At 41.1% G+C, this 12,905-nt stretch overlaps 1 protein-coding gene across 3 annotated transcripts in view; it reads left to right on the forward strand.

Annotated features, from left to right (window-relative positions):
• CAPN6 (calpain 6) overlaps nt 1–12,905 on the forward strand; it is an 80,453-nt gene that overhangs the window by 21,987 nt on the left and 45,561 nt on the right. The window lies entirely within an intron of this gene.

Below are 12,905 nucleotides of genomic sequence, written 5' to 3' on the forward strand. Positions count from 1 at the left end.
CCATGTATCTTAGAAAGTCGGCAGGAAGAACAGGATATTCATATGGCATCCACCCAAATAGTCCAGGCTTTAAAACATTGTTTGTTCTGAAATGTTTTCCATCATTTCCCCCCAAGTTTTTGATTCTTTTGAATGGTGCATTCTGAACAGAAGGTGACATTTTAATATCCATGTGAACATCTTAATTTTGTTCCCCTCTCTGTGTTTCCGCTCTGTTTCATAGTCTTTCTCTCTCTCTCTTTTATTGCTCTTCTTTCTTCTGTTATAAGATTTCTTTACTCCAATTATCCCCAGAAATTCCAGATCAATCATCAATGCTTTTGTTCTTGACAGTTCAGCTGATGGTTCTACTCACAGCCAGTCTGGATCATAATATTCTTTTCCAACCCTAACTTTGGTCATCCCCTGTCTGCCTTAGAATTTTTTATATTGACACCTATCATCACAATTTTGAGTTCCTCCCAGGTTAAGTAGATTCTCATAGTAAGATTTCTAGAGCAGTGGCTTTCAACCTTTCCAGACTAGTTTCACCTTACTTAAAAACTACTTGCTTACAAAATCAGATATAGAAATACAAAAGTGTCACAGTCACACAATCACTGACAAATTGCTTACTTTCTCATTTTTACCATTATAAAATAAATCAAATAAATTATAAAATAAATCAATTGGAATATAAATATTATACTTACATTTCAGTGTACGGTATAGAGAGCAGTATAAAGAAGTCATTGTCTGTATGAAATTGTAGTTGGTACTGACTTCGCTAGTGCTTTTTATATAGCCTGTTGTAAAACTAGGCAAATATCTAGATGAGTTGAGTACCCGTGAAAGACCTCTGTGTACCCACATGGGTACATGTAATCCTGGCTGAGAACCACTGTCCTAGAGCATGTCTTTTGCTCTTCTAACTTCTCTGGTTATTGGAAGCCTTGGGGGTTATTTCTGGTTTTTGCTTTTGGGGAAGGGTGTTGTTTTTGTTTTTCTTGTTTGGGGGTGGGGTAGTAGGGGAATAAAGTTATTGTCATGAGTGTCATTCTGGTTATGAGGAAAAGATTTATTATACTGGATTAGTCTGATCTCTTCTCTGTCCAAAACCACCCAGAAAGTCTTTTTTCTGGTTCTCGTATGCTTTATTCTGGTCTTAGTGACTTGCATTGTCCCAGAGAAGCACAGATGTCTTAGCATTGATGATCTCTAATGCAAATCCAAAAATCAGGATCAAGGCTTTGAACTGGCTGCAGAAACTGATCAGGAGCTGGGGAGGGACCAGAATACAGATGTGAGGTGCTCCTAGGAGTCTGAACGGTAGATGAGACATATTTTGCACCTTCTGGAGCCTTCACAAATTTTTCACATTCAGCTGCAGATCTTGAATCACAGTAATCCAGTCAAGGGGTGACAAATGCATCATTTGCTGTGGTCATGTCCTTGTTTCGGAGGAAGGGGGCAAAAGAAGGAGGTGGAAGAAGCCATTGTTTGTCACGGATGTTGCCTGATCGTCCATGTTCAGTGATTAATCAATCAGGACCCTGATGTTTTGCACTGCTTTGACTGAGGGCTGTATGTGCTCAGTAGAGGGGCAAGAATGTGTACCAGCTGGGTCTTCAAAAAAATCTCTCACTCCCCACCAGCATCACTTTGGTCTTTCCCAGATTGCATCTGAGCCAACAGCTCTTCATCCAGGAGTGGATTTCTGTAGGTGTTGTTACACGGGCAACATCTGCGGAAAATGAGCTACATAATCACGTGTCATGACCTTGAAACATAAAAGAAAACTAGAGTCAGGCAGCGTTAGACTTGGGAATCTTAATGGAAGGAATTCCCTCACCAAATAATGTGGGATCAACACCTGTGGCAATATGGTCAACTGATGGAAAAAGAAGGGACGCAGACTGAGTTTCAAAGTTAATATCTTCTCCTGTAAGTTTTCATTTGTTATAACAGGTGCTCAAATGTAATGTGAAAATTTGAAAAGGCCTGTATTATCAACCTCCTGGGACCTAGCTCAGGCATGCAAACTTCTGATGTTAAAATAAGCTCTTCCTTGGGACCATGTAAAAATAAAATAAATGCTTTGTATTCAAAATCATCCCCACTTCAGAGGAACAGTGTGTGAGAGAACCACTGTTGTACTCCTTAACTTTGATGGCACTTTGACACCACAGTCACAGAATAGCTACCAAAATTTTAGGCAGACGGTGGGTACAAGTGATGTGGGGTTGCAGACAGGTAAGTTATGTCTCCCCCTACTTACTGGCATGTGTACAACCCATTTTGTGTGCATGCATGAAAGGTTTGCACATCCACCTCAGCTACAGTGTAAAGTGGCCTTAGTGTGAATGAGCATGAGGCCTGCTTATGTTCACACCTGTTTGGAAACTTGCAGAGAATTTCCTTAGCCTCCCTCATAATAAGCTACGTTTCACTTTTTGGTTATAAATGCCAATGATTCCTTCCAACCTAAACAGATTCTGTCTCCTCCTGAGTCTTTCTTCATCTCATTCTGCAGAGATTTCTGTGAGTTACATGTCTGCATTACCTGGATATAAAACCTCACACATGGAGTTGAGACAAGACCCTTACAAACACAGCTGACTAAATTCCTTCATCAAACTGACATTTAGGAGAAAGCATCTCACATTAGCCATGTAAATCGCTGCTGACAACTGGCATCATCATAGTGGTCTGGGGAAATCACAGAGGCATCAGAGTATTCGACATAATCCCCCTTTGTTTAAGATTAACGTTGTGATTTGTCTGCTGCTGTTGTGAGCTAATCTCTGAGGGAACATATTCTCCAAAGAGAAGGAAAAAAAGGCCTTTGTTGCCTGCATGGAAGAGACAGCAGTAGCAGGCTATTACCTGTCCCCTGATGTTTTACGGCTTCTGATTATGGGACCCCAGTGAAAAGGACACTATCCTGGCTAGAATTCCTGAGTCTACTCCTTGTGTTCAGAGATGGATCATCCAGTTCACTGATCCCTTCCCAGCGTGTCTGAGTTTGACAGACGCCCTGCTGCATGTCCTGCCTCACATTCTGGCAGACACTTTAATTAGAGCATTTACTGTCAGGGGTCTGGGTTTGAGAAGAGTTATGTTGACATCTTCTGCAGCCTTGGATTTTTGTTCTTCTTTTCTTTCTTTCTTTCTTTCTTTTTCTTTTTTAAGTAACCTCAGTCGCTGAAATGCAGCGAATTGATTAATAGGCTTTTCGCTGCAGGCTCACTTGATGTATGTTAAACCACCAGTGAACTGTGTGAAAATCATGTTCTGTATCTGACTGAACCCTGCATTAAAGACAAATTTAAAAGTGAAGGTCAAACTCTGCTCTTGAGTAGACCAGTATAAACCCAGAGGAATGCCCCGAAATCTCTGTGCACCTCCCATAATGTCCTTACCAGTATCCTCCATTCTGATTCTAAACATAATCATCAGATGTGGAGTCAAAAGGGATTCTTCTTCTCCCACATATGCCCACCGACTCCCCATCATACACAGAATATTGGCAGGCACCTTGCTAGGGGAACAGTGCAGGATGTAGCAGGAGGTTGGGTTTTGGGTACACACCATTATGCCAGTGTGAATCCAGGGGAAATCCATTGCATTTTGAAAGCAGAGTGTGACCCACAATGAACGAAGCATTTTTTTAAATTACATTTTATTTTTATTTTTAGAAAAAAGCAAAGAAAATAAATTTATACCTTCCTCCCCATCAGGGCCAGTTTTGAATCTGATTAATAAGAAGAATGATGGGAAAATACAACTATTCCAGATGGATAATGCATTAATGTTCTATGGGGAAAGGAATCCAAGAATCATGGAGAAGTTCCTGGAGATACATCAGCAAAAACAGCCATCTTCTCAAAGGGCTTTTGTCTATTTCCAGAGACTTTTTGTTCTTCTTAAGAACGCTCGTTCTCTGTTTTGTCTGGGTTCTGTTCCTTTGTTCCTGTTGGACGGGCCCAGATGATTGGTTAGACTGTGAGCAGAGAACAATGCTCATTGTGCAGAGAATCCAGCAGCTGATGCTGTCCATAGCCAAGATTCAGGCCTCAGAGGGCTACATTCAGCTGTATAAACCCTGCCCACTTCCCAATTTTAGACAGGAATCTGCTTTTCAAATTAGAGCTTGGATTCCTTCTGCAGACCGTTGCTAAGATAAGCATATTGAACAGCACAAGTCTTTGGAGTCCAGCCACAAACTCTGAGTTAGTGGAAGCTCTGAAAACCTCATGTAATATTTAACACAGGCTTCTGCGACACAGAGGCTCCCAGGGAAAAGGTCCCCTATTCTTTGCAAACACCTCTCACTTTAGACCTGACAAACTCACTACACCAAACAAATATCTTCCAGGATATTTATCTATAAAGAGCAACATGAAAGGTACCCATAAAAAGCTTGTAACTTGTCAAGATTCATAATCATGGTGAGATGTATCCATGGGCATTATTTAAGGAATGATGTACTTATATTGAAAGTATGCTTGATGGACTTGGAGTAAAAGTTAGTCACCAGGGGATAATGTTTCGGTGATAGCTCATTCAAGCAAGAGAGAGTTGTCACCCTGTCCTGGTTAGTAGGTGATGTAAGGCCAGGCTCAATTATTTAACCTTGCTCAAACCCAAGACTATCAATGGAAAACTATCAGAGATAACAGCAAGGAAGCCACCTGGAAGTAAAAAAGGAACATTACAACAAGACAAGAGTTCGCCTTGACTATGACTAGAAACAAAAGACTGTTTCAGTATAATACCAAGGAGGGAGGGGTACTCTGGATCCATTCACAGGAGAAAATCTCTTGTGGAGTGGGAGTGTATTCATGGAAGTTTGGATCCTAGTTCCTGTGAAGGCAGCCAGCTCTGCAACAAGCTGAACTTTCAGGGGAAAACCTACTTTATTAGAGAGGAAAGGTGACTATTAAGTGTAGACCCAGGTTTGTGTTTTATCATTTTGTTTTGTATTGGAACCATTTGTTCCCACCACTCTTGTTTCTTGTTAACTTTTCATTATTATTTAAGTAAACCTACTTTTGGTTTATTATAAGTGCTCACAAGAGTGGTGATTTAAGGTAAAACTAGTAAAGTGGGGGCACCCTGCTCCTTTGGGAGCAGAAGATCTGGGATTTCTGTAAGTAGTCAGGGGCTGGATATCACAGGGGAATGCTTCAAAGGGACTCTGGGACTGGGGTGCAGCTCTTGTTAACCTGCAAGGCAAAGGCAGGGCTGGCATAGCCCAGAGGAGGATGCTTGAGTGGCTGAAAGGCTGGTGATGTTATGGAGCTAACACTCAGTCACCACAGGCGAGATTCTCTGATGTGGCAGGCTGGAAGTAACAAGGTGACTCTCAGTCCTCTGAGAACTGTCACCGCTTCCATTTCTGTACCTGTGAAAAGGCTTCTACATCTTCCTGGATTGCACACAGGAGCCCTGCTCCTGCTCATTAGAACTGGCTTCCCAATTTCCAGTCATGCAGCTCCTGTCATGTGTTGAATTAGAAGACACTTATGTCTGATAGTAGTACTATGCCAAACCTAGCACTGGATAGACCTCTCTGTCATCCTCCCTAACACAGACAATAGGAATGAGCAATGTAACTGGCCCCACACATAGACACCTGTGGAGAGCATAGCTCTTGGGAACTCTGCATTGTTCAATGCCATACTCCTGGGCTGTTTGGTTAAAAAGATTTCCTTTTTCATTCCTGTCCCTTAACAAAGAATTCAGATGCCCAGGTTTTGCCTTGAAAGACATGGGCAGTGCAATAGATGTTGAAATAGCTTCAGCTTATTCTCCTAAATTGCACAAGGAATGTTATTTTTACAAAGGCAGAAATCAAACAGGAGGGATTAGGGAGCTCAGCTAAATTAGTACACTCCAGGAAAGGAAAAGGGAGGCACAGTGTGTGTGTGTGTGTGTGTGTTACATTATCAATAAAGCACTTTGGGTGAAATCCTGGCCCCCATCTAAATCCATGGGAGATTCTCCATTGCAGCCAGGATTCTGCTCCTTTATGTAAGCAGGGGATAGTCCCGCTCTTGTGGGGAACTTTCCTGGCTTCTGCACTACCCCGGTGAAGTGGGCTAGCGAAAGGATCTGAGTCCTCGCTCCCACTTCCCTTACCCAGAGGCCTCCCTGCCCTTGAGAATTCCCCTTCCACTCTCCTGCCTGGCAGAGTCCTCGTAACCCCAACAAGGCTGGGCCCAGGATTCCTGGGGGGCTCAACCCCCAACCTTGCTGGCACCCTTGTTGGTAGCCTCACCAGAGAGACCAAAGACTGAATGAGCAAGAAAAATGAGCTGCTTTTGTTTCCTTGGAGGTGGTCCCTCAACATCCATCCTTCTGTGTACTTATATGGCTGCCAATATATGGTAACTGAGGACTCACGAGCTCCTGTAAGGTAGAGAACTGTAATTACCCAAGCTTGCAGAGGACGTCTGTCACAGAGCTGAGAATTTGGATGTCCCAAGTTCTGGTCAATTGCCTGAGCTACAGTTCCATCCTACCTCTCGCTGCCAAGATACAGGGCAGTGTTGGGAAAACTTGCATTACCACTGTCCATTCTTTACTTCTCTGTCGCTATATTCAGGAACCTTTCATGGGGTGTTTAAATGTATTTACACTTGAAGCAAGGACACTATTTTGGAAACGGCAACCTTGTCAGCAGTATGATGCATCCAAATCATTCAGGGATGAAATGACAGGCAAACATTTGGAAATTACACACAGGCTCGCCAAACAGACAGCGCTTCAGATGCCAATATTTTATCATCATCTGTTTTGGCACTTTTGCCAATTTATGTTCCCCTCCTACAGATGGGATGGAGACACTTTTTTTTTTTGTAAGAAAAAAGCTAGAAGAAAAGACCTCAGCATCACCTCTAGAAAATAAACACTAGACTTTTGGGTTTCTGAATGTTTCCTTAAATGAAAAGTTTAAAATGTCAAGTTTTTGTTTAACTTTTTAATCTCTCTTAAATTAAAAACAGTTTCTCACAGAGTCAGCTTCAGTTTGTCCTGAGGCAAGGACCTGATGAGTATGATGTAGCTATTAGGCTCAAAACAAATGCTGTAAGACTAAAAAATTGAGGGCAAGATCCTCAGCTGGTATAACCCAGTATTTCTTTGTTGACTGCTATGTTGACTCCAACTAAGGACTGAGCCCTAAATGTCTGGCTTCATTCAAGGAAAGTTGTAGGATGAATATGTTGTTTGGAAGGAAAAAAACATTGTTCTGTTGACACTTCACCAACAGTTTCAGTGCCCTCTAGAAATGAATTGGAAGGAATGCATTGCACATCTGAGTTTTGTGCCATTTTTGAGTTTGCTTCCATATTTAGAAGTGTAAGGGGCATGGGGGAAAGCTCTGAAGTTTGAGGTTTCAAGAGCCATTATTTTCTAGGCTTTCAAAACTAGTTCAAGTTTTCATACTGTTTTTCCTGTGATTTAAATGCATGTTTCCTTCTAGGGTGATTCAATTTATAAATTAAACAAATAAAGCCACATGTTTTTCTAGCTAACTGGCAGTCTTTTCTGTCCTTTCTGAGCCTTTTAAAAGCTTGTTTAGCACAAGTGAGTTTCCTTTATGTGGCATCTCTTAGAGCTTTATTACCTATTCATTGCAAAGCTTTAAAACACTACTAATTTGCTCCTTCTGAGTTTTGGGGGCATCTGTGAAAATGCAGGTTCCAGTAAAATGATTCACAGCAGCAAAAATGTAATGAAAGTTGAGAACAAACTTTATTCCACATTTTCTGCACGTCAGCAAAGCTTTTCATTGTGCATATTTGAGTTTCAAGCTAAGGTAGTTGAGTATTGTCGCTTGGTAGAAATCACGTGACATTTCCTCAAGATCCTGAGCCTACTCTGTGTTGATGTGATAGGTCAGCCCAAACCATCTTGACTTGATCACTTGTGTCTGTGTGAGAGGAAGGTTTGTCCTTCTATAGGCCCCTTTTCTGAAAGAGGGGTTAGTGTGGAGACTTATCCAGAGTGAGCTCTGAATCTATAAACCTTTCCACATTGTTAGTTTCATATCCGTTTTTTCCTATGTTGAAGCCAGTTTTATGTTTTCATATTGTGGTAATGCCCAAAGGCGCCAACATGATTAGAGTCCCATTTTGCTGGGCATCATTCAGATAGGAAACCTGGTTCCCGATTTGAAGAGCTTATGATCTAATTTCAGACAAGACACAAGTGAGCACAACAGGGGCAGGGAAACAGTAAGGAGTTCAAGTGGCTACACAGGTTGTTAGCTGTGTGCCCGACTTGATGATTTGACTCAGCTTATTGTATTCTGTTATTTTTATTAATGTAGAGTTGCGGTGTTGAGGCTCCTTCACTGAGTGTTTTGGTCTGGGGAGACTTGTTTGTTGCATGCGGTTCTGCGAGGTAACTATATGGTTTGCACTGTTGTTTTATGGTCCATGCAGCCCTTGAAGCAAAGCAGGGATCTCAGTTTAGGAAACACAACTGAGCTGACACCACTTGGAAAGTGTAAAGTATTTCCTGTTAGCTATGATTCCAAAAGCACCTTGTCGCACCCCATGTCTAGATTTTATGTAGCTCAACAGCAGCTGCATTCGGCCTCCCCTTTATACATTTAAAAAAAACACCATCAGGTGAGAGAGTAGGAGCTGCCCCTTTTTCCCTTTTAGTTTCTGTTGTGACTTTTCCCCTTAACACAACAATAATAGCAAAAAGAAATCACACAGGCACAGTATGGTCTAAATAACCATGTTTACTACATATGTACAATGTGCAAGACCTAGCTACATATACTCATTCTGCTCAGGTTGGATTCTAAAACCTAGAACACAGTGAGTGCCACTCGAGGGCTCCCAGACTATTTAAAGGGATACTACCCAATTCCTGTACACTACAGTTTCCACCAGTTTTATTTTATATATTAAACATATGGCCTGTCTCAACTTCTTGCTTTTTTCTCTGCAACATTTGTGGTAGCCTGCAGTAGAGAAGGCAAGTTTATCTGGTGTTCTTATTTAGACTGTAAGTTCTTCAGTGCAGAGACCATCTCTTAAGTGTATATGTACAGTGCCTAGCACCATGTGTCATAAATATAAAGGGAACAGTAACAACCCTTATGTATGCAATAACGTAACTTCCCTCCTGGCCAGAGGTACAGAATCCCCTTACCTATAAGGGGTTAATTAGTTCAATTAACCTAGTTGGCAACTGACCAGAAGGACCCATGTGGAAAGAAGATACTTTCAAATCTGGGGCAGGGGAAGGTTTTGTTTGTGCTCTCTTTGGGTGTTCCCTCTCGGGACAAAGAGAGAGACCAAGCAGGTAACCCAGCTCCTACTGAAATGATACATCTAAAATTATAGAAATTGTAAGTAATAGCAAGGAAATGTATTAGATTATGTTTTGTTTTAGCTTGTGAATTTTCCCTATGCTAAGAGGGAGGTTTATTCCTGTTTTTGTAACTTTGAGCCTAGAGGGGAATCCTCTGTGTTTTAAATCTTTTTATTACTCTGTAAAATTACCTTCCATCCTGATTTTACAGAGGTGCTTCTTTTACTTTTTTCTTTATAGTAAAGTTCTTCTTTTAAGGATCTGATTGATTTTAGTGTCTGGTCTGTACTTTTTATTAAAAGCAATTGGTTGGTATATTATTCTCAAGTCTCTCCAGGAAAGGGGGTGAAGGGGCTTGGGGGGATATGTTCGGGGGGATAGGGCTCCAAGTGGCACTTCCCTGAATGTTTGTTTAAATCACTTGGTGGTGGCAGCAAAACCATCCAAGGACAAGGAAAGGAATTTGTGCCTTGGGGAAGTTTTTAACCTAAACTGGTGGAATATAAGCTTAGGGGGTCTTTCATGCAGGTCCCCACATCTGTACCCCAGAGTTCAGAGTGGGGAGGGAACCCTGACACCATGGGACCCTGATCTTGGTTGGGGCCTGTACACACTACTGTGGTATCAATAATTAATAATAATGCAGCTGTCTGAGACTTTATTTAAACCTTCATTCCTGTGACTGTGTGCAGGGAATAAGGGCACGGTTGGTGATGCTTTGGCTACCCATTAGACATAGCGATAATTTCTGGGGATTGGGCCTTGATTATTGCTGCTCCTCTGGCTGCTGCAACTTTACCACAGGTGCATGCACCTCTTGGCATCTCAACTCCCTGGGTGGAGCATAGGGTAGGGCATTCAGACAGGTGCAGGGATAAATACATCTCTTTGTGAGCGCTTGTGAAGTATGTCCATTTTGCTGTATTCCTTGTGCACAGCCCAGGGTCACAGATAGCCTCTTTCTTCCATTCTGTGCATTTACCATAATCTCACAATGCCATCCCTCATCCCAGGTAAAGAATGCCCAAATCTTGGACTCTCTGACCTCTGGTCTCTGTCATAAGCTACACTTGCAACTCCATCGCTGATTCCCTAGCCCATCCTGCTCTGTATGTAAATCACAAGCTTCTCTCTCTCCCACCATGTCTCCTCCCAAAAACGGAAAATTTCAAACATGGTGGTTGTCTCAATCTTGTTTCTACATGATAGATATTTTCACATGGTCACATGATTTGATGTGTTGCCTGACATTCAGTAAGAGAAAAAATGTAAAATCCACATTGTCACCCAACACATGACATTTTTCACCCTCCATTTCATGGGGCTTTCTCTTCTGACTTTAAGTACATTTTGAACCTATGCTGTTCAAGCAGATTAGAAATTAAGCACAAAAAATTTGCCCATCACCACTTAGAAGAATAAATACTGGTGTTTGGGGTTAGATCCTCAGCTGGTGTATATCAGCATAACTGTATTGGCTGTAATGGAGCTATACTGGTCTACAGTTGACTATCTGGCTTTGTCTCTGAGCTATAGAGTGAAAACTATGTACACTCGTGGGGTAGTCTGCATGGCAGATGTGTGGAGTGCACATTTAATTACTTTTACCAACTTTGAGTTGCAAAATGTGTCCTTTATTTGAAAATAATGGCACTGGATGTACTTGTATTGTACAAGAGAACAGAACATTTAGCAAACCACAGCATAAATAAAAACAGACGTTTTCTGCTTCGTGAGAATTAAGACATTTGTGTTGCTGTTTTCTCAGGTTTTCCACTGACATTCTTTGGCAGTGGGGCTCTAAATGAATAAACTGGCTAAGATCTGCTTCAGAAAGTGATTGAATTGTGTGAGGGTCAGGCTAAAAATGACTTATTTTTCTAGGAAGTGGCCTTTGTGATGGACAAGAGTGATCCAATTGTTGGTCTCATGTACTATCAACAATGATTTCAGTGTCCTTTGTGGGTTGATAATGTTTTAAGACTTCAGTTGACTGGAATTATTGGTTCTTCTTGCATGTAATTATGAAATTGCATATGACAAGAAGGGAATTTTATCATGAGCCTGAACTGTTTCTGTAGCAATTTGAGACAGGATGAGGATGCAGTATTGGACTCCAGGTCAGGGCTGAGTTTGTGATGTCAAGAACTTATGAGCTCTTCTAGTAAGATTTCAGCTCCAAATGGGGGAGATCGCAGATTATCTTTGCAGATTTCTGTGATTTTCACTGGTGGAAATTTTGCAAGGTTAGACACTCTCACTAAAATGCCACCATCTTGGAGAGAAATTTTGTGATATTTTAGCCATATCTGAACTGAACACAGGAACTTGTACACACCTGTTTTTGGAGGATCTGACCTAGAATCAGAAAAATAGGGAAGGTTCCATTCCAAAATTGTGACTCCAGGGAATTATGTTATTTTCTGGGAAATTATGTGCCAAATCCTGTGAGTAATCCCACTGACATCAATAGGAGTATTCATATAATGTCGGCAGGAGCTGTCCCTGTATTGTAGATTTTCAAAATTTCTTTAGCTATAAATCCACTAAATTTGAAATAACAAGCTGCTTTAACCAGCAACCAGAAGGCTAACTTCTTCTTGCTAAGCATAGTACTGATATTACTGAAACACATACTGATCATTGCTGTCATCCTGGTCACTTCCTACTAAACTACTGGTTCTCCAAGTGGACAACTTGACACTCATCAATATCGCCTATATGTGAGTACTCCTATAAGGAGTACTTGTGGCACCTTAGAGACTAACAAATTTATTAGAGCATAAGCTTTCGTGAGCTACATCCAAATGCATCCGATGAAGTGAGCTGTAGCTCACGAAAGCTTATGCTCTAATAAATTTGTTAGTCTCTAAGGTGCCACAAGTACTCCTTTTCTTTTTGCGAATACAGACTAACACGGCTGCTACTCTGAAACCTGTTATATGTGCTGTATGACCCTTAGCTGGAGATGTAACTTACATGAACAAAGGGGCTGAAGCATTGCATCTAATCAGAGTTCAAGTTATTCCTGATGAATCATTACCCACAGTAGTGTGAGTCTAATATGCATCCTGGTCACTGTATTGAGTTTATTTAAACTTCTGAACATTCAGGTATTTTTAACTTGAAGTTTCTTGATACAGTGATTTAATATAGTCTTTATCTGTTTTCTGACAGCTGAGTGGTGCTGTTCTTTCCTAATCTCAATGCTATAGAGTAGACATACTGGTGGAGTGTTTCACAACGGAATTATAAGACCTAAACTCAGAGGTCTCTTATTTACATTACACTGGAAAATATTAGACTAAATAGATCTAATAGCTGCACCATGTGAACATACAGCATCATATACATAATAACTTATTTTTATGACATATCTCAGCAGTGAAAGCTCTTCTAGGAACCTCACAATTCAACCATACAGATAAAACTGACTAAACTTCAACCGAGATAAAATCCATGACCATGTAAACTTTCCGACAAGGCTGTTCATGGGCTTATTATTCCCAATAAAGCAAAGGTTTCAGTCAATATTTACGTCTGATTGTATCCACTTTACTCTCTGCCTCCAGATCTAAATGGAAACA

The sequence above is a fragment of the Dermochelys coriacea genome, chromosome 9 (assembly GCF_009764565.3).
Source record: "Dermochelys coriacea isolate rDerCor1 chromosome 9, rDerCor1.pri.v4, whole genome shotgun sequence".
In the NCBI taxonomy this organism is placed as follows: Eukaryota; Metazoa; Chordata; order Testudines; family Dermochelyidae; genus Dermochelys; species Dermochelys coriacea.